Raw genomic sequence first — 27,622 nt, forward strand, 5'->3', positions numbered from 1 at the left:
AAGTTACAATTCCATAACTTTGGAGAAAAACTCACAAATAGAAGTATTAATTTAGAAATTAGCCTTTTATAAATTAGCCTTCATTATTAGCACAGAAAAGGGTTTTCTGGTGGAAAAAGTGCCTAGACTGTAACATTATATATGAAAATATGCAGTAAATAAGGATTTAGAATAGTCTTTATTAGGGCAGTTTCTGTTCAGCAATGACAAAGGCTCGATTTTACTGCTGATACCACTGGCAAGGTAGTATTTGACCATAGTGGAGCTCGTGAAGCATGTTGTATGACCTGTTGTCATATACAACATACCCAGAACTGCCTCCTTTGCTGTCACAGCACTTTGCAAAGTCTCAGGGAAAACTCTCCAGGCAAGGTGGCAAATCACTGCTCAAATGGAAGTTACAGACAATCCACTCACACGAAAGATGAACGACAGGTAGATATATTTTCAAACTTCCATGTGCTGCCAAAAGAAATAAAGGTTTGTATTCTTGCTAAACAAATCTGTTTGGTTGATTAGACAATAATGCTACAAATGGTATTTGTCTCCTTACTGACTTCCTTAGGCCCCTGCAACACGGTGTTTTCCTCTTCAAGTCTCAAGTTCTCTTATAGCAGGAAAGGTCATTTCTCTAAACGTTTTTGAGATAATGAAAAAGCACTAGGATATTTTCTCCCTAATTGTAGATGACTGGTGCACATTACCAAGGGCTGTTTTTCCTCTATCTTATGAAGCTATAAATCAGTTGCAGAGATAACCCAGAAAATTTACCTGAATGGTTTAAGTGGGACAATAGATTTGGTCAGTTGTACCATTACAGAACATTTACTGAACTTAAGTGTCCAATTTCGAGCAGTGCTCTGCTTTTAAGAGCAGAGTTACACTAAACACACACATAATTGCACTGGCAATTGATAATTACAGTGTGATTACTCTTTTGGCTTTTAAAATTACATTCAGTTTCCATAAGATGAAAAAATACTAACAACCTACTCCAATCTGATCTGATGTACTGACCTAAAAGTCACCCAGCATTGTGTCTGTCATGGTTTAACCCCAGCCCTCAACTAAGCACCACACTGCCACTCACTCTTCACCACTGGACGGTGAGGAGGAGAAGCAGAAAAAAGAGGAAACATGTTGGTTAAGATAAGAACAATTTAATAATTGAAATGAAGTAATAAATAAATAAATAAAATGAATAATGGGGGAAAAAAGAGAGGAATAAAATCCAAGAAACACTACTGATGCCCCATACAATTGCTCACCACATACTGACTGATGTGCAGCCTGTCTCTTACAATGGCAATCAGCACCTCCCAGCCAACTCCCACAATTTATATACCAAGCATAATGCTCCATGGTATGGAATATTCCTCTGGCCAGTTCTGATCAGCTTCTCTGGACATACTTTCTCCCAGCTTCTTGCGCAGCTGTTCACTGTCAGAACATGGGAAACTGGAAAGTCCCTGACTTAGAGTAAGCACTGCTCAGCAACAACCAAAACATCAGTATGTTATCATCATTATTCTCATACTAAATTCAAAGCACAGCACTTTGCCAGCTATAAGGAAGAAAATTAACTCTACCCCAGCTGAAACCAGGACAGTGACCTACGAAAAGAAAGGCTCAATTTACTCAGCACAAAATGCATAGCACCATTCAGATCTAATCTTCCCACTTAGTAAAGTCTCTTCCACCTGCTCTCATGGAATAATATACAGTAAAATGAAAAAACTAAAAAAATAGTGTTCTGACTGTATTCAAAAGCATTGGGTACATAAAATAATACCAAAAAATTTGTATTGTTAAGTGCCTCACAAACAACATATCTGGCCTTGTGCAGCGTTTCTTTGGTAGAGTTTATACACCTGTAACTTCCTAAGCATTTCTACCTCCACGATTTCATATGCTTCAGCATTTGGAAACCTCTAGGACCTGTAGATCTTATGAGCTCTCAACTTTGTTAGCAAGGAAAACAGTTTTCCATATGATGAATTTTGGACTCGTGTGATTTTGTTTATGCCTAGAGAAACTTCTCACTGTTGCCTCTCCTGCTCTTCTGTCTCAGAAAACTCATGTTCCTTTCCAACTTTCTCCAGCTAAAGCTTTGCCTTGTGCATTTGAAGTTGGTTCTTTTGGCTCTCTGACATGTTTGTTGATCTTCAAGGCAGATAAGCCTCTTCTTCACTGCTCGTTGAGCTCCTAGTTTCAGGCGGAAAGTCAGCTGTTGGCTGCTACATGGATTGTAAGAGCTGTCAGTCAGGTAGCTACTGATAGCAAGCGGGAACACTGGATGTTGTGGCTTATGACAGCGTAGAGAGAACCAAAAGGCAAGGCCAAGCAAAAATACCTTTGGAGATAATCATGTGTGTAAATAGTCAAAGGAAAGCTGCTAGAAGGCGACCAACTCTTTGCTACTGCAGTCAAGCACATCAGGAAATCCGATCTGCTTCTGTTCTAAACCTAGTGCAAATTGTTGCTGTACGAATGTTAGAAGCTGTAATGTATTAATGTTAGAGCAGCTTTAATGTTAGAAGAAGGCTTCTGACTTTAAGTGTAGTCATTTATGCACTTTAGTTGTTATGACAGGATTATCTTTCATATACAGTGTTGGTTTTGCACTACTCCAGGAGTCATACAGATCTCCTTTCAGCCACGGGGACAGATCCATACATCATTTCCAACAGAGGTTTAGGCCTTCTCTGGCACTTTTTAGCCTCTTCACATGTGCAGGTGAGCATGTGTGTACAAACATATGTTTCCATAGTAACTGGAAACTGCTTTTACAGAGCGCTGCATATCATAAAGCAGAAAAATTGTACTTGAGTTTAAATTACACCATCTTATATTTTAAAGACACATCCTTTTTTTTTTTTAAGCCACAATGAAAATACATGATGATTTCCTTTTCTTTATTACATTGTCATTACAGAGGTATCCTCATGCAGAAAGAAAAACATTTAAGAGTAAATATAAAATCCATCAGGTATAGAGGAGGTTTTGGTAGAGAAAAAAAGCAATATGACCTCTCTGATAGAATTCTGTAGAAAGTCTTTGTCATAGATGAATATGGCCATCATACAAGTACAAATTGAAGTTATCAAAAGTTAATTCCTGGCTTCTTGGAAGGTACTGTAAAGGGCACATAGCCACAATTCTCAGGAGACAGGCAGGGGAGCACAGCAACACTGTGCAGTCTTTCCTCACAGCCTCCAAGATGAAAAGACCGAGACCTTTGCTTCTCTAATAAAGCTCCTGGAATGGAAAGACTGTATTCAAGCCACTGAGCAATCAAGATCTAAAATAACCCTCCTGCATCTGGGTTCCAGAACATTTACTTCAGTTTCTTTTTCTGTCATGACATTGCTGTCTCATCTTTGTGGATAGTTGGGGGGGGGGGGTCCAGTCCTTTTGTACTTCTATTAAGCTTGTTTTTCTTCCAAGAAAACAATGTGCTATGTAATTAGAGGATTTTGGTTGTTTATTATTCATTAGTCCTCTTTGGCTCAATGGACCACTATAGATTTCTCCAAGTCTTCTCCACACACTGAACATTGACTTTGTGGTAGTTCCAATTAGGCAGGCATAGAAAGGGACAGAATGTAATTTTTCTGTTATTTTTGTTCATGTTTTCTGCTGATGATATTCCCCAGCTGCTCCTACCTCAGCTTTGTCATTGTCCTTGTTTTTTTTCTCTCACTTATATCCAAGCCAACATACCTTGTCTTCTAGTCTTTCCCACTCTTGCTTTATTCCCTCCCTCACCCTGTCATTGTTAAGATTTCCTTGTCTAAATACAGCCACCTCCATTCTCCAGCAACTGGCAGGAATTCTTGAATTAAACCACATTATCCTACTGAGGATTTATGATCAGGATGCTAAAGGTAAGTATCCTAAGCGGAAAGCAACATTCTCGGGAAACTTTACTGAGGTGATTTTTGATGATTGGTCCACATGGGAAATTAGAGAGTGCTAAGAACATAAAGCAAATATGCATTGGTATTAATTTCTAATGTCATAGCAGCAACAACTGCTATTCCTCAGGTGGTCTTTTCTCCCTGATTTCAAGAAGGATATTCTGAAAGCGGAGAGGTTGCCCTTTAATTCTGTGAGCAATATGCAGTGTGTGCTGTGCTTGGGGGATTAATATCTAGTCATCAGAATCCCACTATTTTAGGTTTCCAAAGTAAGCAATTTTTGAGTTGCTTCACCTGAACCAATGCACTGTACTTGGAGTCAATAGAATGAACTGCACCTACTGCCTACTATTAAACACCTCTGCTCTTAAAGAAAAACAAAACACTGGAGAAAAGCAGTCTTGCTGTTCACTCAGCAGAGCTCAGTCTGACCCGGTACAGGGAGACCAGCCTTGTGCAAGGTGGGGAAGCTGCTTAGGTGCAGGGAAAGTGAGGAGCACACAGTGCTCTGCTATGGACTGCCCACAGAACAAATCTAAAGAGCTGAAACGAACTGACACAAAAATATGATCTATGAAAATCAACACATTGTTACCGCTTCTCTATTCCCTTCTCTGTTGGAAATCTTGGTTGATGGGTTTTGTCAGAGGATAACCTCCAAGTCTCTTATCTGTGTTTATTCAGCACACAGATCAATATAACCCAGTTCTTGGTGTCTTTTCGCAAAAATGCCTCACAACATAATGTTTACTAACGTGTTTTAAACCGTATGCTGCACAATGAGCAAACAAAGGAACATCCAGATTTGACCTACTGTTAAACAACTACTCATTCAGGGTTTTCATGCTTCAACTCTTCACCATATGGGCAACTTCCAGAATATTTTATAACCAGACACAATGTTTTCTTAAATGTGAGATTAAATAAGCAAAAAGAAAATGGTCAAGTAATGAAACTGAGGAAAAGGACGTGAGCTTCAAGTTCTGAATCAGAAATGAAATAGTCTTGAAGATGAGAAATATCATGGACTTATAAATTGGTCTCGGTTGGAAGGGACCTTAAAGACCATCTAGTTCCAATTCCCCTGCCATGAGCAGGGACTTCTTCCACTAGACCAGGTGGCTCAAAGCCCTGTCCAACCTGGCCTTGAACAGTTCCAGGGATGGGGCATCCACAGCTTCTCTGAGCAATCTGTTCCAGTGTCTCACCAACCACATAGTGAAGAATTTCTTCCTTATATCTAGTTTAAACCTACCCTCTTTCAGTTTAAAGCCATTCTCCCTTGTCGTATTACTCCACATCCTTGTTAAAAGTCCCTTTTCAGCTTTCCCCTTTAGGTACTGAAAGGCTGCCAGCATGACCCTAATATGATTCTATTTAAATGGGAAAGACAACTATTAACAGAAGAAGGTCAAAAGAGGAGATGCCAGGCTAAGTGCTGTACTTTTTATACTATAAAGAGTTACCTCAGTCTTTTCAGTGGATCTTGTAGTTGTTAAGGAGGTGTGTGTTTTTCCTTCTTAAGTGGCACGAATTTCACAGCCTTGGGACTCTCCTCTAATCAATTGCATACATTTATAACTGCTGTTTAAGTAGGCTAACATGTAAAATAGGCAAATATTAGGCAATATTTTCCTATTTGAGCAAAGTGTAAGACAGCACAGTATTTTGGTCTCTCACAGCCTGATACTCTGCAACTAAGGACACTTTTCAGAGAACCTCCATTGCACCCAATTTGTTAAAATGACTTTAACCCTTTTTAAAAGAGCCCAGAGGAAAGCCTGGGCACTGCACAGCCATCTTCCTTCTCTCTTGCTTATTAAAAATCCCCCTATTGTCAGAAATTACATGGGTTCTAAAGAAAACTGCCAGGAGGCTCTTGACCTCTGAACAGCAGCTTAGGTGTTTGCAATAGCGTTCCAAAATCTCTCAACACAACTGCATTTTAAATGAACAACAAACACTGAGAAATAAAGTACATTTCAAGAATGCTTGGCGAATGAAACCAGGCACTATCCAAATAGATGCTGTTCCTGAAGTCCTGATAGCTTTCTGGTATAAGTGTCCAAGCTCTGGCTGGCTCTCAAAAGGCAAATGCCCTTGTATCTGGGCAGTACTCATAGTTAAGTTATAGCTGTTGCCTTCAGAGAAGCTGTTTTGTGTTTCAGTAAAGAAGAATCAAATGTTTAAATGCATCACACAGTCGTAAGATTTGCCATCTTCACAGGAGACATATACACAATACTGTATTCCCAAAGGATATGGTTCACGTCTAAATTCACTGAGTCTGGCTTTGCCACTTCTACAGCCTTGCAAACTCTTAAAACATAATTATGGGTTTTTTTCCTCCATCATTGAAAATCTCATGTGTTCTAAACATGACCTGTCTGTATTATTGCTATTTGGAAGGAAATATACTAAGTCTATTTGTCTACATGCCTGTTTGAATGCAGAAATCCTATAATCTTGTTCCTGAAACAGTACCTCTCTTCAATAAAAGCATCACATCTTAGATACTAAAGGAAGTACTTTTTTTTTTTTTTTTACTGTCGCAATGTGCCATATATCTTTTCAGCATTCTCAGTTAATATGAGGGAGGAAAAGAGGATGCAAGGCAAAACCATGAAGAGAATACTGCCAGTTCAACATCCAAAGAAAGGCTGCAAAGTGCATTAGTAACCATGTCTACTAAGCACTGTCCAAAATGGGAGCTATTGAAGCGGTGACATTAAAGGCCCTGAACAAAATCCACTGACCAACCCAGATGCCAGGAGTTCTGCGTTACAGAAATCTAAATTAAGTGCTGGCATGATATGAGGTTAATCGTTAGCATACATGTTAAATCTGTGTTTTGACAAAACTTGGGGTTTTTTTAATGTACCATGTTACAGATTTCTGTGCAGATTTCCACAAAATATTATAGGATCTAGCTCTTAAAAATTATCATATATATCACTACAGCAGTAAGATATTGGGGGCCCCTGGTGGTCTAGTGGTCAGGGTGCAGCACTTTCACCGCTGCGACCCGGGTTCGATTCCCAGCCCCCCGGGCAGATGGAGCTCGTTAGCCCTGTAAGGCAATCCATCTAAGAGAAGGTCACTCTAAACAAACCTACGTCCTGAGACCCTCACTGCCACTGTCCAAGCTTGCTCGGCCCCGGCAGATGAACCTCAGGATTAAAGGGTGGGCTCAGTTCAGCGCACACTGTGTCTCACCTAAAAAATCCACTGCGCAGGCTCGAAGGGTTAATGACCTTTCCCAAATCTTCGCTCGCGAAGACTGGCCATTATTAGTAAGATATTACATATGAGCTCTGTGGTTCTAGTTTGTAAGGAAATTCATAAACAGTTTTTTTAAAAAGTTCGTTTCTCATTAATTTTCATGACAGCATCACTCGGTTCCTTGCTGTAGGGAGGTGGCTGCTAGATTGAGTGTGAAGAAGACAATAACGTTCTGATTTCCAGAATATCTCTAACATCTGTTATGTCACAAGCTGCCTTACAATATTTCATAGGAGTATCTATTGGCTTTATACATCAAAAAAAACCCTCAGTTTTCCTACGTGTGTTTCATTCACTTATTGAGTGAACCTTATCATTGAACTTTGTTAAGTCACACATTTTCAAATGCAACTTAGACCTAAGTGATTCTTAAACAACCAAAGAGGCCACAGCACCAAGCCTGCCAGAATTCAAGAAGTGTTTGGACAATACTCTCAGATCCATGGTGTGACTCTTGGGGATGGTCCTGTACAGGGCCAGGAGTTGGACTCGATGATCCTTGTGGGTCCCTTCCAACTCAGCATATTCTGTGATTCTTTAAACCACTCATTTATGTCAAATTGGCATAGTCAGCAGGATGACAAGTGATAGTCACTGACTACTTACAAAAGCATGGGATAAGTCTAAGCCCCAAATTCTCAGGAGAATGGGCTTGTGATAACTGGCACTTTTGGAAAGCTGTAGAAGAACAGTTAAAGGTAGCCAGGGGCCATATAAAAGATAGAAAAGGAAAAGGAATTACTCATAAAATGTTAGGCATTTGCCTAGAAACTGCTTGTCAGTTTAGTAAGAATAATAAAATGTAAAAGTAAACAAGACCTGAAGAAAGAAATAGAAGGCAAGAAAGTAGCTGAATTATTACATCTTTGAAAATTGGGCAGTCGCAGAAACAGTTACAGGGAAAAAAAAAGGGGAAAAAAAGAAAAGTTGCAAGAAAAGGTTGAGCTGATGCTTATGCAACTAATCCATTGCCCCCAACATTTTACCAATTAGAAAATCAACTGTATTTCCTGATGAATGGGATGGAAACATACAGGGTGACCCTGAAGGGTTGCCTGGTGACCCAGAGGAAGACAATTCTTTATCTCCTTCAAATCCCCCTACATATGAAGCCAGATTCAGTATTAAAACAGAAGAAACCACCAGACCTCAGGGTGGAGTGTAAGATCGTACCAAAAAATGATCCCATTCAGATGGCTGATTTGCAAGGCTGTAATATCTGTAAGCCAGACAAGATCAAAAATAAACATTTATGGTATGTCTAATCAGAAGAAATATTATCTTACTAAATGGTGATGAGGCCAATGGATTTTGGGGTCCTGATGTCTTTTTTAATTCTGGCCCTGAACTCCCAAATGATCCTCACTCTATAATAAGTAGGGTGGCATACTGGGTCAACAGAATGGATACATAGGAGAGAGGAGAACCTCTGCTGATACCCATTAGATCCTTGAGCAAGGTCTCCACAACTATTACAAAAGCTGCCTGTATCAAGGCCATGCCCTCTTGATGTTCCCGTTTTGGCAATTGTGGATCATGACATGCTAAAGCCATTAATTAATTGAGTTCCTGCTGTATATAAACCTAATCTCATTCCAAAACAAAATGAAATTAGCAGAGACAGATTTCGGTGCCCTATTGACCATAAGGAACATTGCCATAGACATAAGGAAGAAGCTCCAGTGCACAGAAATATTCCCACCTGGGCAACATTAATGCATTATATCATCAAAATTATGGTGAAAAATGGGATGAGGTGATCTATCTAGTGAAATCAAAAATACAGGTCATAATGTCAGACAAATTAAACAATCCCCCAAAATAGTTCCCAGGAACTATGACCCACTGATCATCAACCTAGGACTCAGAGGTGGAGAGAGCTATATAATCAAGCATTGAGCTGCAACAGAGGCAACCTGCCAGCATTACCCAGAATCTAATTCATGTGTTTCATAGATACAAGGATGGCAATTGGAGAGAAAACACTCCAAACACTCAGACACCGCCACCAACTCTGAGAGTTTCCCCCTTTCCTTCCTCAAAATCTGAGATTAAAAAAATTAATAGTGCCTGGATGACAATTGGGCCTGTCTCTCCAGAAAGTGGAATCGTATCAATGGATAGGTAGTAATGGCCCATATAATTTGGTTTCAGTCAGTTCTCAACAATTAAGGAAATCTCTAATAGGTACAGGAGCACAAATCTCAATATTAACACAGCAGGATACTGAGAAACTGGGTGTGCAACCTGAACAGCAAAGAGTTAAAAATCATTGCAGTGAACAGAGCAAGTCTTATGTGCCAAAGTGCAAAAGTTTATTTATGGCTCCCGGGTAAGAAATACAAGCCTACTTGCTCTGCTGTTAAAGTTCACAATGAAAACATTTTGAGTTTCAATGTTCTGAACAGTGAAAGCTGGCACTTGCCAGACAGCAGCGTGTGGTCCTTCAGTTCAAATGCTGGCCCTAACCCTGAAAGGCTACAGTGTGTGTACTCCAAGCAGCTCCTGCTCTCCCTGATTCAGAGATTATTTATGTACCAGAATATCCAATTTCTGCTGCAGCACAAAATGGAATTTCTAAAGTCATAACTGATTTGGAAAAACAACAAATCATGTTGAGTACCCTTCCCCATATAATTCACCATTTTGCCCAGTCTGAGAACAGGATGGGAGATGGCAAATAATAATTGATTATAGAATCATAGAATCATTAAGGTTGGAGGAGACCTCCAAGATAATCGAGTCCAACCTTTCACTGAACAGGATCTTGTCAACTAAACCATAGCACTAAGTGCCACATCCAGTTGCTTCTTGAACATCTCCAAGGATGGTGACACCACCACCTCCCTGGGCAGCTCATTCCAATGCTTAAACACCCTTCCCATGAAAAAATTCTTCCTGATATCCAACCCAAACATCCTCTAGTGCAGTTTGAGGCCATTCCTCTTGTCCTGTCACTAGTTGCCTGAGAGAAGGTGCCAATCCCCCACCTGGCTACAACCTCCTTTCAGGTGGTTGTAGAGAGCGATAAGGTCTCCCCTGAACCTCTTTTTCTCCAGGCTAAACAACTCCAGCTCCCTCAGCTGCTCTTCATGTGGCTTGTCCTCTAGACCCTTCACCAGCTTTGTTGTCCTTCTTTGGACACACTCCAGCACCTCAACGTCTTTTTTGACCTTTATCTGATGAGTTGGCCAGTCAAGTGTCCCTTGACTGCACTAGGAACCCTTGCATGGCTAAGGTGAGAATGGCATTGAACTCCTCTTGCCTGGCCAAGGTGGGGAACAAGAGTGGGAATAATCAGTCATGACCTGACAGCCTTGAAACATTGCTTACCTGAATCGTAGCCCAAGTGGAATGGTACCATTTTTACTGGACTTTTGAAAATTCCAGTAATTACGGACCTGGATGAGGTCACGATGGAAATTTATAGATTACTAAAGCCAACTGTCTTATGACCCTATAAAAAGCAGTCCTAAATAAGGCCCTTTGAGCTCTCCTGGACCACAGAGGAATGTGCCAGCATGTCCCTCTGAGCTGGATATCTCTCACGTCTCATACTCCTTTTCCAAAACCTCACACACTCTCAAGTTTATGAAGTTGGGATGACCGTTGCCAAAATCTGACAATGGGACCTGAGCTGTAGCTTTTAGTCATTAGATTTTAGAAAAGTGAGTTTTGGGATGATTTCCCTTCAGTCACTCATCTCAGGTGCAGTGCTTTACCCTTTGATGCAGGGTCTCACAAAGCATCTTCTGAGAGCCTCAGTATTACAATGTGACAAGGAGCATTGACTGTTTGGTGAATGTCTTCTGATGAGACTAAGGAAATATTAATACTTCTCCAGTTCTTTCCAGAGTGAAGCTTCATATTTTGCCCTTCCTTTGGTCAAAATCCATCCCCAGTGAGCATATTCCCTGTGAAATAGCTGCAATGTTTTGCTCGAATACAGACTGCTCATCACTACTTCTATTTTGATGCTTTATATCTGGATTGGACAAGATAAGTAATTTTATATCAGAAAAGATCTGCAGGAAAAGCAGATAGTGGAAGGAAAATACCACTTAGCCCTCATAAGATGGAATCCAAGTACACACAGTACAACGGAGAGTTACTATTTTTTAGATCAGTTTGCTTGAGAAGCAACTGGAGAGATCATTAAAATCACCTCTGTAGTTCTTTGATCGCTGGTCTTATTTGCATTTCAAAGGAGCAAGTGTGACAGAATTTATTGCAATTCTCTACTCCTAACCTGTAGCAGTCTGGTTCCCTGCTATCACATTGCCTCCTTCCTGACCTTCCCCAAAACCACAAGCATCTCCTTTTGAACAATAAAAATTATTCTGCAAGAGTGAAGCACATTTATAATTCAGTATTACTTAAGAGCAAGCTAGCATGAGATGGCTTAGTAAAAATACACCTCAGTATCAGGCCTTTGCTGTACCCTATACTTTATTTCAGTGCTGTCATTGCATTATCGTAAGTCGAGTTGACCAACACTAAGCACAGAGTTCAAAGCGAGATCACAGTGTACAAGTCAATACTCAATGTGCAACTTTTCCTCTCCTATACACACTAAAATTTCTTTCTAGGGCAGTAAGCAAGAGTTTAAACTGATCTGCTCACACTTGTATCTCTCTGGGCCTCCTGCCATATTATAAAAAAAAAAATAAAAACTTAAATCCAACAACCCAGTACTCTGCCTGCAAGTTCGAACAGTTTGTGCATTTATTCCACTGAATTTCATCAACAGGTGGGGGTCAGCTTGCCAACAGCATAATGTTTCCTTCCCATTCCCCTCTTTTCTCCTCTAGAGTCTTAATGAAGCGATGCTGACTGTGCACACTGTGAAAGAGGTCTCGGCCCAGGAATGTGACAGAAGAAAGATGCTCACACAAAGGTTTATGGCTGCTGTGGCCCTCCCAGTCTCTCTTCCTCAGGATGCAAAAATTCTTGGTAAAGGAAGGGTGACCTAGGCTGGAGAGGAGGGCTGAAAGCCACTGGGTCTGCTGTTAGCTGGACTTTGACAAGGAGATAAGCTAATAGGACCAAAAAGAGCAGCAGTTTTGGCCCTAGAATAACAGCTCCACCATGAGCAATACTTGAAGGAGGTGGTGACTTATGGGGAGCATGAATGGGAGGAGAAGGAGTTGTGAATTGAGTTAAACTGGGACCTGGAGTAGACAGGTTTGAAACATCTGAGACCTGCTACCAACATGGTCCTTTTCCAAAAACAATCAGAACTTGGTTCTGCTTGTAGAGGCCTAGAAGGCCTGACCTTCATCCAGTCTGCTACAGGAGTAGATGACATGCCCTGCTTTGTTTTCTTTCCTTACTACAAACACCCTGATTCCTGCTAAGGACACCCACCCCACTCCATCCAGAGGTACACGGCATGCCCTAGGAGGACCATGGCACTTAACTCCAGAAAAACACAGGCTTTGTTTTAAGGTAGCTGAACTACAGACAGCAAGACCCACTGGGCTGTAATGATGGCTAAGGTTTATCTCCCAAAAATGTTTAATCTGATGAATTGCTTTCTGCAGTGAGTAACAAGGAGTGGGAGTGACAGCATTACGGAGGACTTTCACACCAATACAAGAGATAGCACTCAATGTTCTTAAGAGCAATTTTTTTGAAGGTATCTTTTTCAAACTATGGCTTTATTAATCAGATAATACATTGACAGATATATGAGAGTGCTCATAGAGGCACAGGTGTTACATGAAAGGTTCATTTCCAGTAACTTTCCTAGTTACAAGAGCAGTTGAATCATTCATCATATTGCATGTAACTAGCTTGGTTTTTCGGTGCTGCTGTAGGTGGGAGAGGGGAAAAAAAAAATCTGTAGCAAGCTGGTTAAGTTTAAATCCAAGTAAAATGGTGGATTTTAAATTTATGTACACTATGTACCTCAATTCTTTTATTAATAAAACCACATATTTTCTTACAATCTGCTACTCAGTGCCCTTAACCACTGTATTTCCTTGGGGGTTTCTGCCAGTATGGCTTGACATTTAAAAAGACCTCAGTAGTAAACTGTCTCTTGTTGCTAATTTCTAACGGGGGGTGGGGGGGTTATATCAAGCTGTCAGTGCCCTTCTGAGCAATTAAGTCTCACTCCAGGGGGTCCTGTGGATTAGTTCATGGTGATTCTGCAAAGCATGGAGGTGCCCAGCACAAGTTCTCCAGTCTGACCAGTGTTAACTTCCACAGCAGAATTTTCAAGACACACAGGTATTTCAGGCTACTTCACAGCAGCATTTTAAGACACGTAACGCATTTTACTAGATGGATGTGAATGGAGAAGTGTCAGAAGGTTTAGAGATTTGCCCACAGTCAGAGGATAACCCAGGCACAGAGTTGACCTTCTGGAGACTCTGACCACTCACAGAAGTTACTTCCCGGCAATGCTGTATTCATATGTAAAGGAGTGCTTCCCAAAGTGGCACTTTCTCATATATGAGGCCTCCCATGCACTTAGACCACTTAGACCAGAGAAACAGGAATGCTGGTGGCAGGATATTAAACTATTTGGGTACAGGCCTGTCAGAGTGCTAAGCTAACTGATTACCCCCAGCAGTGTAAGCAGAGCCTGGCCTCTTTCCTGAAGCAAAACTCACAGAGAAAAGGAGCACTCTCAGTGTCTGCCTGGCCGAGAACACAGCTGCCCCTTTGCCTAGGGAAGGTGCTTTATGGCCAGCAGCATGCAGACCTTGCCAGGCTGTTGCAAGGAACCCCTCTTCGGGGAAAATCCCTGGCAGCCCTAGAAGGTCTTTCCTCTGCACCTCACAGAATAGACCAAACAAGCCTTTTTTAAAAGTCTCATTTCCCCTCTATAGTAAATTCCCATCCAGAAGCCAAGTTCTTTTTCCCTAGTCCCTCATTCATAGTAAGCCACAGCACAGCAGCAGACAGAGACCATTAGAGCGCTATTATATCACTGATTGCACATAGGAAAAACTAGTATCAAAAGAGTTCCTGCTGACAGCTGGTGGAAGGAAATGTCACAGTTGTAGTGTCTAGACACTGTCAGGCTGCCCTAAGTCAGATGTCAAATGCAGGTCAGCTATCTTATCAGAGTCTTATCAAGGTGGCTAAATTGTTGGTATGCCATTAAAGGAGCTTCAGCAAAAGTCAGTCTGCTATCGCTCTAAGTGCAGCAGCGCTCGAGTTGCATGGTTTTGGGGGATTGCCAGCAGAAAGGCAGTTTGAAATACTCAAGAGCAGAACAGGAGCTCCATGGCTCAGTGGCAGACTTCTTACTCTGGCCTTGTCATGGGCACAAAGAAGATAAACTGAAAAGCCAAGGATTTGCCTCATTCTGGACCCTGTGAAACAAAGACCTCCTCTGCAAGGGATCCTTGCAAAAGGGAACTACTGCCATTGCTGCACCTCCAACCAGGTTTCCACCCTTCCTCCCCATTGGCCCCCAAAGCCAACCAAGGCACACACTGTACAAAGGAGGAGACATCCCTGGGATGGGTGCTGCTGAGGATGGGCAAGATCCACTAAGATGCTTCCATGCTCAGTTACTGCAGGAGTTATCCTGGCTCTCAGCTCCTTACCATTAAATCTTAGAAGGGGTACTTGAAAGAGGCAAAGTGGCCACGAAATGAGACAATACAAGTGAGAACAGCTGCTGTAACAAGCATCGATAAAGACATTGAAAGGTTTCCTGAGCTGATAGAAGTGCAGACAACTCCCTTTCTGTGGTGCTGTGCCACCAGTAGGGATATCAGCAGAAGCAATGCCTGCTGTGGTTTCCCAGGGGCTGCTGCAAAGCACAGTGTCACACGAGGACAGCTGCTGGCACCATCCCGCATGGCTCAGCGGCAGCCGGTGGCTGGCGAGACCAGCCATCTGCACACAGTGAGGCAGCAACTGGAAATTTGTAATAGCTACCTGCAGGGAGAGATTTTCCTCCAGGGAATTTGTCTTATAGTCTGCTTTACAAGACTTACCTGCAGTAGCAAGCAAACATATTAAAAGATTGCAGACAGCTGTGGGGAATTAATAGGTGTTGGAATTTGCCAAGTCTTTGCTTATTACAGGATCAGCAACGAGCTGCTCCCCCTCCCAAATTAAAGCATAAAGATGCTGAGCACTAGCTGATGCTCAGAAAGCCCAAAGACACACAAAGTCCTTTCATAAGGTTTGGAGGTTCAAAAGGCCTATGGACCCCCTTGCTGCTTAATTCATTTTTCAACCACCATAACCATGCAAAATTGCACCTCAGTACAGACCAAAAGTCACACTGGATTGTTTCTGTGCACAGTATGTCTTTTTATAAATATAACATTTGAACACCATCCTGTTGTGCTTGGTGGACTACATAAACACAGACTAGAAGAAGCCAAGGATAACATTTTTAATATCAGTAATCTTTAATCTAAGCCAAGAACCAACTTGCAGACTTCTAATACCTGGTCTCATAGTACAGGGACTGCAGATAAATTAAATCATTGTATGACATTTCATATTAACAAATCTAAAAGAATTTCTGGTGTGCAAGTATACCATTGTTTCCACTCCACTCCAGTCTTAACACTTCTTCAGTTTTCCTTCTATCATTTAAGTAAATAAATAAACACCCTAAATTACCTTGGGTCGATTAAAAATAGGCTGTATTTAAACTGAACTAACAGTTGTTTTGGCAGCGTTAAGTTCAACTGCAACAACAATACATAAAAGACTGTTCCTGCCAACTAAAACTTCTAAAGTAACTATGGAAAGCCATCAGCTGCTGGAGCTGCATTTCCAGAAGACTGAAGTCCACAACTTCATCAGAAATTAAACACCACCAAATAGTGAAAGTCATCATAGTCAACTCTACTGGGCCTGCTGTTTATTTATTGTGATTGATCTGCACACAACACATAATAGGCTGGTTTTCTCTGCTATGGACACACATGATTTCTGCCAATAAGTCAAAGTTCTTGCATTAGGATGGACTCCTGTTTTCTATGTGTATGGAATTAGCCATTAAGAATTTAATTTATTTAGTCTTGTGGCACATCAACATTACTTCCTTCTGAGAAGCCATGAGGATTGCTGACACGGGCCAAACCCATTATTTATTAAAGAAAAGGCATTCTAATGACAGCTGAATGTCACAAATATTATAACTCAACCACGACTTCTCTATGAAAGTGCCACCCACAGCAATGATTAAAGCCTATTGAACACAGAAGTTTTGAGAAACCTGGGTTGCAGGGGAAAGATACCAAGGAACATTGTGGTTTATTACAACCCAGAGAGAGGAAGGAAGGATTTTCTTTGACAGGAATAAATAGAATTTCAAGAGGACTTTACAGGCCGTGACAATGAAAAGAGTTTCCCTCCCATCCCCATCAAGTCACCTGAATATCTGGCTTCTTTTAGCAGTAAGAGCTTCTACTGTTAGTGGAATATTGCTGTTCTGAGAAGTCAACCTCACACATGGCTATGCCAGAAAGGTTGACTATAGTTATTTGTGAGAGACAGAGTTGATGATTGCTTGAAAAGAAAGTAGTGTAATTTTCCTTTTTGTATTTCTGAAAAGCTGCTCAATGGAACAGTTCAAGGACCTTGTAGAGGTTTTTTTTCTTCTTCTGTTGAGGAAGTTAGGTAATTTCCTGCAATGACATTTTAGTAAGAAGAAATGCAGTCCAGTGTCAGAGTGAGTAGCGAACTGTGCTCTCTCTCAAGACATGCTGACATCTAAAACTATTTGTAAATACCTTGAAAATAGAGCTACTTTATTTTTACCATTTTGCCAGGTCAGGTGAGGAAATTTAGGCCTTTACTAATAAATTACAATAAAAAGTGTTTAATGCTGTTTGATTAAATTAAATTCACTTATCCTGATCCTGCCTGTTTACTTTTGAATAATCAGTCATAGTCATATATAATCATAATTAAAGACTATACACAAGTGGAGTTGATTAAGGTCAAGGATTATTAGCATTTCTTAACTTCTGAGAATTTTATTTTGTACAGTTAGTTGTCGGGGTGGGCAGCGGGTCTGTCAGCACCTTGGCAGATACTGACAAAGCAATCGATGTTGACCAGATTGAAGTATACCCCTGAGATGGACTGAAAGAGAGGACTGAGGATGGAGGCCCTGATCCTGACAACATACTGATGCATCCTGAGGAAGTTGTCCCGTGGGAACAGAGAACAACACTGTCTCATGAAAACAGGAGCACTGTCTCATGAGAACAAGGACCTGTTTTGAATGAGAGTGGTTGGGAAAAACATCAACATGAGAGAAAAATAAGAGCAGGTGCTTGGGACTGTTGTGAGAAAGAACAGGGCTGTTTTGAGAAAGAGCAAAGTTGTTGTGAGAAAGTAGAGTTTAGAAAATGCACCTATTAGCTGTAAGAATTCTGGTGTGAGAGTTTGAACTGTCCTATCCCTGTGCATTACGTGTGTTCAAAAACTGTACTTAAGGGGCTGCTTCGCAGCCCCGGTGTTCCTGCTTTTTCCTTGGAATAAACTTTGCTGGAACCTTTTTTCGTGTTGCACGGCCGTTCCTACCGCGACAGTTAGTTATCTTTTATTCTGGGAGTTTATATATACGTGTATATATATATATATATATATATATATATACACACACACACACACACACACACAGGGATATATCAGTATTTCCTCATAGCTTCCTGGTAATTTAGCTATATCAACAACAACAACGATGAAATTTTAGGAAGGCAGAGTCAGTAGATAAGTAAATAATAGTGTCTACCTCCTTTTCTAAGGCATCTTGTTCCATCCTCCATGCTCTCACACACTCGTTCCATATATCCATAATTCTTTTCTGTTCATATTTTTATCCTCCTCTTCTTTCCTCTTGCTTTCTAATAAAGGCTTCTCGTTTCTCTTTCTATGTATCCTCTTCTCCTTTCCTCATTCAGTCTAGATTTCACACCCTCCTTCTCAAACCTGCAGACTTTTCACCTTTTCCACAAGGCCAGGTACCCAGGTTTAAGCAAATGTTTAGGATTGTTCAAAACATGGTTTCTTGTTTTGACTGGATGGTATCATTGGACATCAGATTGTTCCTGTTATTTGTACAGTGAACTCAATCAATTCAGACTGCATTTAATCTGTGGCATACATTGCTGAGGTCACAGCCATGACATTGACATTATCAAGTTATTAGGAATGAGATAATTATGGAAACAAAATCCCAGTAAAGAAAAAAAATCCCAAATTAAGTGTTTCTACAGTAACACAAGATTAGAACTGATGCAAAACACTCATTAATTAGAGCATTAGTTAGGCTGCACAATGAAGGACAAGTTATTTCTTTTCTAGCTATACCTACTCCTAAAGTGATTGCAAGGTCCTCTATGATGATCATTTCAGCAGAAGTGGGAATTACACTTGAACATGAAGGCTGAAAAGCAGTAAAATTTGATTGTTCACATATGCAGACTGTTAAACTGGCCATGGAATTTTGAAAAATTTCTACTCCATATTATTCGTTAAATTAATGGCAAAGGAGCTGGGCTGTGCAAGAGGTGACTACACATTAGAAGATACAATATAGCACTCATTACAACAATGAGAGGTTGAAACAACAGTACCGAAAGAAATACATGGCATCTTGACACAGTTTAGCCATATAGTCATTACTTACACCAGAAGATAATGACAAGCAATGATGATTACAAAAGAAGTTAGAAATTGGCATTATGCCATTTGAAAATTAAAATAAACAAATAAAGAAAATGTTACTTCCAAAAAACAGTCCATTGTAAGATTCGAAAAGTGCTTGTAAAATAGAAGGACAACTTCAAACCTGCATTTAGTAAAGTCACGAATCATTTGACACATGCATTTGAACCCAGACTTAAAATGTAGTTATCAAATAAAAAGACTTGGGGGAGGGATCAACTGCAAAGAAAAACTTGCCTTGATTTGCGCTTTTTTTTTTCCCCACTAGTGACAGAGGCTTGAAATGAGAATAAAGTTGGGGAACTAAGCAAGCATTCTCACTCAGAAAAGCTGCTTCTGTCAATAGATGGCGCATCTTGATTTATTTCTTTTTAAAAGGGTTGCTCTAGTGTCTTGGTATTCATAGTTGCCTTTTCACTGGATCCTCCCTGTATAACAATACATCTGAGCATAGTCCTGGGAACAAGGACCTGATCAATAATCTCAGTTCTACACTGATTTTCTCAGCAGGAAGATGTTTCTTCTGCACTGATTTTCTTATCCACAGAAAGCAGACACAATAACATCAATCCATTGGTAGGCAAAGCCTATTCCAGTGGTTCTTTAATTAGTGTTTGTGAACTGCTCCAAAGGCAAGCTCTCAGAGGAAAAAACATTATCAGCAACACCAGCATCTTTAATTTGACATGCTTATTTAGCTCACTAGACATTACAGAACAGCACTGTTGCAGCTGACCCCAAAGGCAGGGCTTAAAGTGGATGCTCCTCAGCCCATCTATCTTTCTTTCAGTATAATTAATTGTCATCTGGTCTGATCTTAGTCAAGAGCCAGCAATGAGCTACTAGCACTAATGACAGTTAATATAATCATACCTGTATGATTAGAAAGCTCAAACAAGTACAAAGAAAAACAAGATTTAACTTGTAGAGAGGCTTTATCATGCATTTTAAGTGTCAAGCAGCCTGATCAGAAACAATCGAATGGCACAGTGAGACAATAATGTACGTATCAGCCAAGTACAGGACCTGCCAGAGTTTGTTTACAGTGCAGAGGCAGGCAGCAGCAGCTAAGAACTTGACAGGAGTAACACTTCCCACATTTACATTTGTAGCTTAGTCTGAGAATACACAAGAGAGCTGAAAGCCACCAGGAACTGGGATACCCCAACACCACGTGTTACACCATTAATAAAACCTGAGAGCACAGCATGCTGTAATAATTGGTATCCTCTGTCGAGAAGCCTAGGAACTTGCTTAGCAGGTGGTACTAATAAGCCAAATATGTGAGCAACACAAATTCAGGGTGTGCATGACTCTTCTTCTCCCATCCCTCCTTGCTTTTGCATTGAAACAGAGAGACCTTACGTAGGTTGTACCTTCCCAACTTTTCTTTGTCCCTGCTCAGACAAGAAGTACCTTGTTAAAACACTTTCTGAAGTTTGTTTTCAGTAAGTTACCAGCAGAAACAATGAAAAAATGGAGCACTACAAGCTAGCATCTTTAGGAGCACTCCACAGGTAACTAAAGAAGTGAAACAAATTTGTAGAGAAGCTTAAAAACCATTTTTCCCCTCACTTTGGCAGCATGCCTTGCCTGATCAAATACACTTTGTGCCTGAAGAAGTCTACAGTACAGCTCTGAGACGTCCCATACATGATTTCCTATGATTATGATTTCATCTAGGTATACAAAGGCAACTCAGCATTGACAAAATACACTTAAGAACTTCTGCTATTTATTATACAATCCTTGACTAAATAAAAAGAGCAAAAGCAAAAATAAAACAAAGGTTGTGAACTTGATCATCATATAAGCTCATAGCTATAGCAATATTTCATATACAGTGAACTGAAGAGTAAACCAACTAATAGTTGTCAGTACTACCTTTGTATTTAAAGTTAGCCAGAAAAAAAATATTAAACCCTTCTATTTTCTAGTCATAGAGTGACTGCTTCAGAGCCAAATCACACTCACTGCTAAAAGGCAATTTCTGTTGCTGGTAAGAAGATAAGGCTGCTATATGGTGTTCACACTGGACCTGAGTAGGAAAACTTAAAGTCTTAACATGCAGAAGGCTTGGCATAGTTAGGCACCACACTTCTGCAATCAGGATTCTATAGCTAACATAAAGAGGAGTCATTTGTAAGTCATCAGTCCACGGTGGCACCACTGCAGCACCAGCATTATTAAAGGGAGCAGCAGAAGTCAGCTGCAGCTGGTTGAACTTGAGCATTTGGAGACCTGATGGCAACCCACATTTTAAGTTACAAAGACCTTTCACCAAATAATTTTCTTAAAACTCTCTAATTAACACCAGTAGTTGACTAATATCAAACTTAAGTGGTTTAGCCAAAAAAAGTAAACATTTTTTAAAAAGAAGCTTTAGTAGAATGCAATACTATAACAGTCAAATTTCCTGTGCTTATACAGTTTTCCCTTTTTCTCTTCAAATTAAAATTTACATGTAATGTAAATACAAAAGCCTAGGACAAAGTTTACTACAAATTTTCATCTCTCCCTTTCTAATCAATAAAAGTATTTTAAATGTAGTTAGTTATGCAGAAGGTAAAGTTGGTTTCACTTGTACATGCAAAACATCACTAGTATTTTCCAGCAATATGGTACAATTTAAAGAGATATGAATTATGCAGGATGTGCAAAGAGTCTGTTTTAAGTGTCAGAAGTGTGTTAACTTAGAAGAAAATGTTTCTGATCACTTCATTCTAAAGCTATGCTTTCACTACTGATTAATATGCTTTAAGAACCCTATTTTTTCTAAAGCTACTTAAAAGCTCTTGTTACCCAGAATGTCAAGAAGAGCAGACATTCCATCTTTAGATATTTGTACCCTCTAAGGACTTGATATGGTATGCCCCTTCAAAGGCCACACTTACCACTGGTAGAAAGAAAACTGCTGGGAGCTGTCATGGTCCTCCACAGTGGTCAGAAGACATCATGAAAATAAGAAGGTCATCATTGATTTAGAACCTTTAGTGAGTGCCATATAGGAACATGGCTCTTTTCTCCATATGCATCTTGAATAGAGCATTAAAAGACTTGTCTTTGTACAGTATTCCTGCTTCTTCAGGCTTTTTAGTAACCAACATTCTACCCTAACACATCAAGGCAGGTTACTTAAACCGTACACCCTTCTGAGAAGGCACTTCTGAAGCACAAAGCAATGTCTCCTCCCTTGCCTGTCTTGAGGCCATCCCACCTGATCCCAGCAGCAATCTCTCCAGGTGCACCCAGTAACCTCCACCCACGCAGCCCAGATTGCCATTAACTCTGCTCTCCATCCAATGCCTGGAATCACCATCAGCTAGTTCAGTGTATTATAGTAAAATCCACACTATGCTAAATACAAAGAGGGAGAGAATTTTTTTGTTGTTTGTAAAATAAAGCTTTTGCTTTTACCAGCTCAGAGCTAATAATGCTGAGGTCAGGTTCCCCGCCCCTTGCAAAATTTTTATTACTCTGAGTGCTGTTTCTTTTCTTTAAGATTGCACTGACCAATTGCATTTTGTCATAAAGAGAGAAAAGGGAACCTCAACTGAAATGACTTCATTTATTAATCTCATTATTAAACTACTAGCAAATGAATTTGCTGTGTTTTTAATTACCACAGTATAAAGACTTGCTTCTAGCCCAGCTGTAAAACTTATCAAATAATCACAGAATAGGTCAGGTTGGAAGGGAGTAGTCTGGTCCAACCTCCCTGCTCAAGCAGGGTCATCCTAGAGCACGTTGCACAGGACTGCATCCAGATGGTTCTTGAATATCTTCAGTGAGAGGCGATCCCTAGGGATTACAGAGTTGCCCTCTTCTATTTGGTTACTCGTACTCAGGTGGAACTTTCTGTGCATCAGTTTCTGCCTGTAGCCCCTTGTCCTACTGCTTGGCACCACTGAGAAGAGCTAATGAGAGAGACTCCACAACCTCCCTGGAAAATCTGTTCCAGTGCTCAGTCACTCACAAAGTAAGTGAGAAACTTGCATAAAAAATTAAACCCAGGAGACTCAGTCTGAAATTGATGGTCTTAAAGGTGTTCTCCTTTTAATGTTTTCTCTTAGTCTCCTCTCTTCCCCAGCACATTCCTACCCACATGTGTCTAGATTTTCTGCCCTCCTGTTCCACACTTGATATAAGAGGGCCCAGGTTAAAGAGAAACTTCCAGCAAAACAGTATTTTGTACTATGCCTATTTTGTACTATGCCTCTCTTCTCCACACTGCCGAAAGCAAATCTAGTTTTGNTCTTTTAGCAGTAAGAGCTTCTACTGTTAGTGGAATATTGCTGTTCTGAGAAGTCAACCTCACACATGGCTATGCCAGAAAGGTTGACTATAGTTGATGATTGCTTGAAAAGAAAGTAGTGTAATTTTCCTTTTTGTATTTCTGAAAAGCTGCTCAATGGAACAGTTCAAGGACCTTGTAGAGGTTTTTTTTCTTCTTCTGTTGAGGAAGTTAGGTAATTTCCTGCAATGACATTTTAGTAAGAAGAAATGCAGTCCAGTGTCAGAGTGAGTAGCGAACTGTGCTCTCTCTCAAGACATGCTGACATCTAAAACTATTTGTAAATACCTTGAAAATAGAGCTACTTTATTTTTACCATTTTGCCAGGTCAGGTGAGGAAATTTAGGCCTTTACTAATAAATTACAATAAAAAGTGTTTAATGCTGTTTGATTAAATTAAATTCACTTATCCTGATCCTGCCTGTTTACTTTTGAATAATCAGTCATAGTCATATATAATCATAATTAAAGACTATACACAAGTGGAGTTGATTAAGGTCAAGGATTATTAGCATTTCTTAACTTCTGAGAATTTTATTTTGTACAGTTAGTTGTCGGGGTGGACAGCGGGTCTGTCAGCACCTTGGCAGATACTGACAAAGCAATCGATGTTGACCAGATTGAAGTATACCCCTGAGATGGACTGAAAGAGAGGACTGAGGATGGAGGCCCTGATCCTGACAACATACTGATGCATCCTGAGGAAGTTGTCCCGTGGGAACAGAGAACAACACTGTCTCATGAAAACAGGAGCACTGTCTCATGAGAACAAGGACCTGTTTTGAATGAGAGTGGTTGGGAAAAACATCAACATGAGAGAAAAATAAGAGCAGGTGCTTGGGACTGTTGTGAGAAAGAACAGGGCTGTTTTGAGAAAGAGCAAAGTTGTTGTGAGAAAGTAGAGTTTAGAAAATGCACCTATTAGCTGTAAGAATTCTGGTGTGAGAGTTTGAACTGTCCTATCCCTGTGCATTACGTGTGTTCAAAAACTGTACTTAAGGGGCTGCTTCGCAGCCCCGGTGTTCCTGCTTTTTCCTTGGAATAAACTTTGCTGGAACCTTTTTTCGTGTTGCACGGCCGTTCCTACCGCGACAGTTAGTTATCTTTTATTCTGGGAGTTTATATATACGTGTATATATATATATATATATATATATATATACACACACACACACACACACACACAGGGATATATCAGTATTTCCTCATAGCTTCCTGGTAATTTAGCTATATCAACAACAACAACGATGAAATTTTAGGAAGGCAGAGTCAGTAGATAAGTAAATAATAGTGTCTACCTCCTTTTCTAAGGCATCTTGTTCCATCCTCCATGCTCTCACACACTCGTTCCATATATCCATAATTCTTTTCTGTTCATATTTTTATCCTCCTCTTCTTTCCTCTTGCTTTCTAATAAAGGCTTCTCGTTTCTCTTTCTATGTATCCTCTTCTCCTTTCCTCATTCAGTCTAGATTTCACACCCTCCTTCTCAAACCTGCAGACTTTTCACCTTTTCCACAAGGCCAGGTACCCAGGTTTAAGCAAATGTTTAGGATTGTTCAAAACATGGTTTCTTGTTTTGACTGGATGGTATCATTGGACATCAGATTGTTCCTGTTATTTGTACAGTGAACTCAATCAATTCAGACTGCATTTAATCTGTGGCATACATTGCTGAGGTCACAGCCATGACATTGACATTATCAAGTTATTAGGAATGAGATAATTATGGAAACAAAATCCCAGTAAAGAAAAAAAATCCCAAATTAAGTGTTTCTACAGTAACACAAGATTAGAACTGATGCAAAACACTCATTAATTAGAGCATTAGTTAGGCTGCACAATGAAGGACAAGTTATTTCTTTTCTAGCTATACCTACTCCTAAAGTGATTGCAAGGTCCTCTATGATGATCATTTCAGCAGAAGTGGGAATTACACTTGAACATGAAGGCTGAAAAGCAGTAAAATTTGATTGTTCACATATGCAGACTGTTAAACTGGCCATGGAATTTTGAAAAATTTCTACTCCGTATTATTCGTTAAGTTAATGGCAAAGGAGCTGGGCTGTGCAAGAGGTGACTACACATTAGAAGATACAATATAGCACTCATTACAACAATGAGAGGTTGAAACAACAGTACCGAAAGAAATACATGGCATCTTGACACAGTTTAGCCATATAGTCATTACTTACACCAGAAGATAATGACAAGCAATGATGATTACAAAAGAAGTTAGAAATTGGCATTATGCCATTTGAAAATTAAAATAAACAAATAAAGAAAATGTTACTTCCAAAAAACAGTCCATTGTAAGATTCGAAAAGTGCTTGTAAAATAGAAGGACAACTTCAAACCTGCATTTAGTAAAGTCACGAATCATTTGACACATGCATTTGAACCCAGACTTAAAATGTAGTTATCAAATAAAAAGACTTGGGGGAGGGATCAACTGCAAAGAAAAACTTGCCTTGATTTGCGCTTTTTTTTTTCCCCACTAGTGACAGAGGCTTGAAATGAGAATAAAGTTGGGGAACTAAGCAAGCATTCTCACTCAGAAAAGCTGCTTCTGTCAATAGATGGCGCATCTTGATTTATTTCTTTTTAAAAGGGTTGCTCTAGTGTCTTGGTATTCATAGTTGCCTTTTCACTGGATCCTCCCTGTATAACAATACATCTGAGCATAGTCCTGGGAACAAGGACCTGATCAATAATCTCAGTTCTACACTGATTTTCTCAGCAGGAAGATGTTTCTTCTGCACTGATTTTCTTATCCACAGAAAGCAGACACAATAACATCAATCCATTGGTAGGCAAAGCCTATTCCAGTGGTTCTTTAATTAGTGTTTGTGAACTGCTCCAAAGGCAAGCTCTCAGAGGAAAAAACATTATCAGCAACACCAGCATCTTTAATTTGACATGCTTATTTAGCTCACTAGACATTACAGAACAGCACTGTTGCAGCTGACCCCAAAGGCAGGGCTTAAAGTGGATGCTCCTCAGCCCATCTATCTTTCTTTCAGTATAATTAATTGTCATCTGGTCTGATCTTAGTCAAGAGCCAGCAATGAGCTACTAGCACTAATGACAGTTAATATAATCATACCTGTATGATTAGAAAGCTCAAACAAGTACAAAGAAAAACAAGATTTAACTTGTAGAGAGGCTTTATCATGCATTTTAAGTGTCAAGCAGCCTGATCAGAAACAATCGAATGGCACAGTGAGACAATAATGTACGTATCAGCCAAGTACAGGACCTGCCAGAGTTTGTTTACAGTGCAGAGGCAGGCAGCAGCAGCTAAGAGCTTGACAGGAGTAACACTTCCCACATTTACATTTGTAGCTTAGTCTGAGAATACACAAGAGAGCTGAAAGCCACCAGGAACTGGGATACCCCAACACCACGTGTTACACCATTAATAAAACCTGAGAGCACAGCATGCTGTAATAATTGGTATCCTCTGTCGAGAAGCCTAGGAACTTGCTTAGCAGGTGGTACTAATAAGCCAAATATGTGAGCAACACAAATTCAGGGTGTGCATGACTCTTCTTCTCCCATCCCTCCTTGCTTTTGCATTGAAACAGAGAGACCTTACGTAGGTTGTACCTTCCCAACTTTTCTTTGTCCCTGCTCAGACAAGAAGTACCTTGTTAAAACACTTTCTGAAGTTTGTTTTCAGTAAGTTACCAGCAGAAACAATGAAAAAATGGAGCACTACAAGCTAGCATCTTTAGGAGCACTCCACAGGTAACTAAAGAAGTGAAACAAATTTGTAGAGAAGCTTAAAAACCATTTTTCCCCTCACTTTGGCAGCATGCCTTGCCTGATCAAATACACTTTGTGCCTGAAGAAGTCTACAGTACAGCTCTGAGACGTCCCATACATGATTTCCTATGATTATGATTTCATCTAGGTATACAAAGGCAACTCAGCATTGACAAAATACACTTAAGAACTTCTGCTATTTATTATACAATCCTTGACTAAATAAAAAGAGCAAAAGCAAAAATAAAACAAAGGTTGTGAACTTGATCATCATATAAGCTCATAGCTATAGCAATATTTCATATACAGTGAACTGAAGAGTAAACCAACTAATAGTTGTCAGTACTACCTTTGTATTTAAAGTTAGCCAGAAAAAAAATATTAAACCCTTCTATTTTCTAGTCATAGAGTGACTGCTTCAGAGCCAAATCACACTCACTGCTAAAAGGCAATTTCTGTTGCTGGTAAGAAGATAAGGCTGCTATATGGTGTTCACACTGGACCTGAGTAGGAAAACTTAAAGTCTTAACATGCAGAAGGCTTGGCATAGTTAGGCACCACACTTCTGCAATCAGGATTCTATAGCTAACATAAAGAGGAGTCATTTGTAAGTCATCAGTCCACGGTGGCACCACTGCAGCACCAGCATTATTAAAGGGAGCAGCAGAAGTCAGCTGCAGCTGGTTGAACTTGA

The sequence above is a fragment of the Lepidothrix coronata genome, unplaced genomic scaffold, assembly GCF_001604755.1.
Source record: "Lepidothrix coronata isolate B3197 unplaced genomic scaffold, Lepidothrix_coronata-1.0 Scaffold322, whole genome shotgun sequence".
NCBI classification, from domain to species: Eukaryota; Metazoa; Chordata; class Aves; order Passeriformes; family Pipridae; genus Lepidothrix; species Lepidothrix coronata.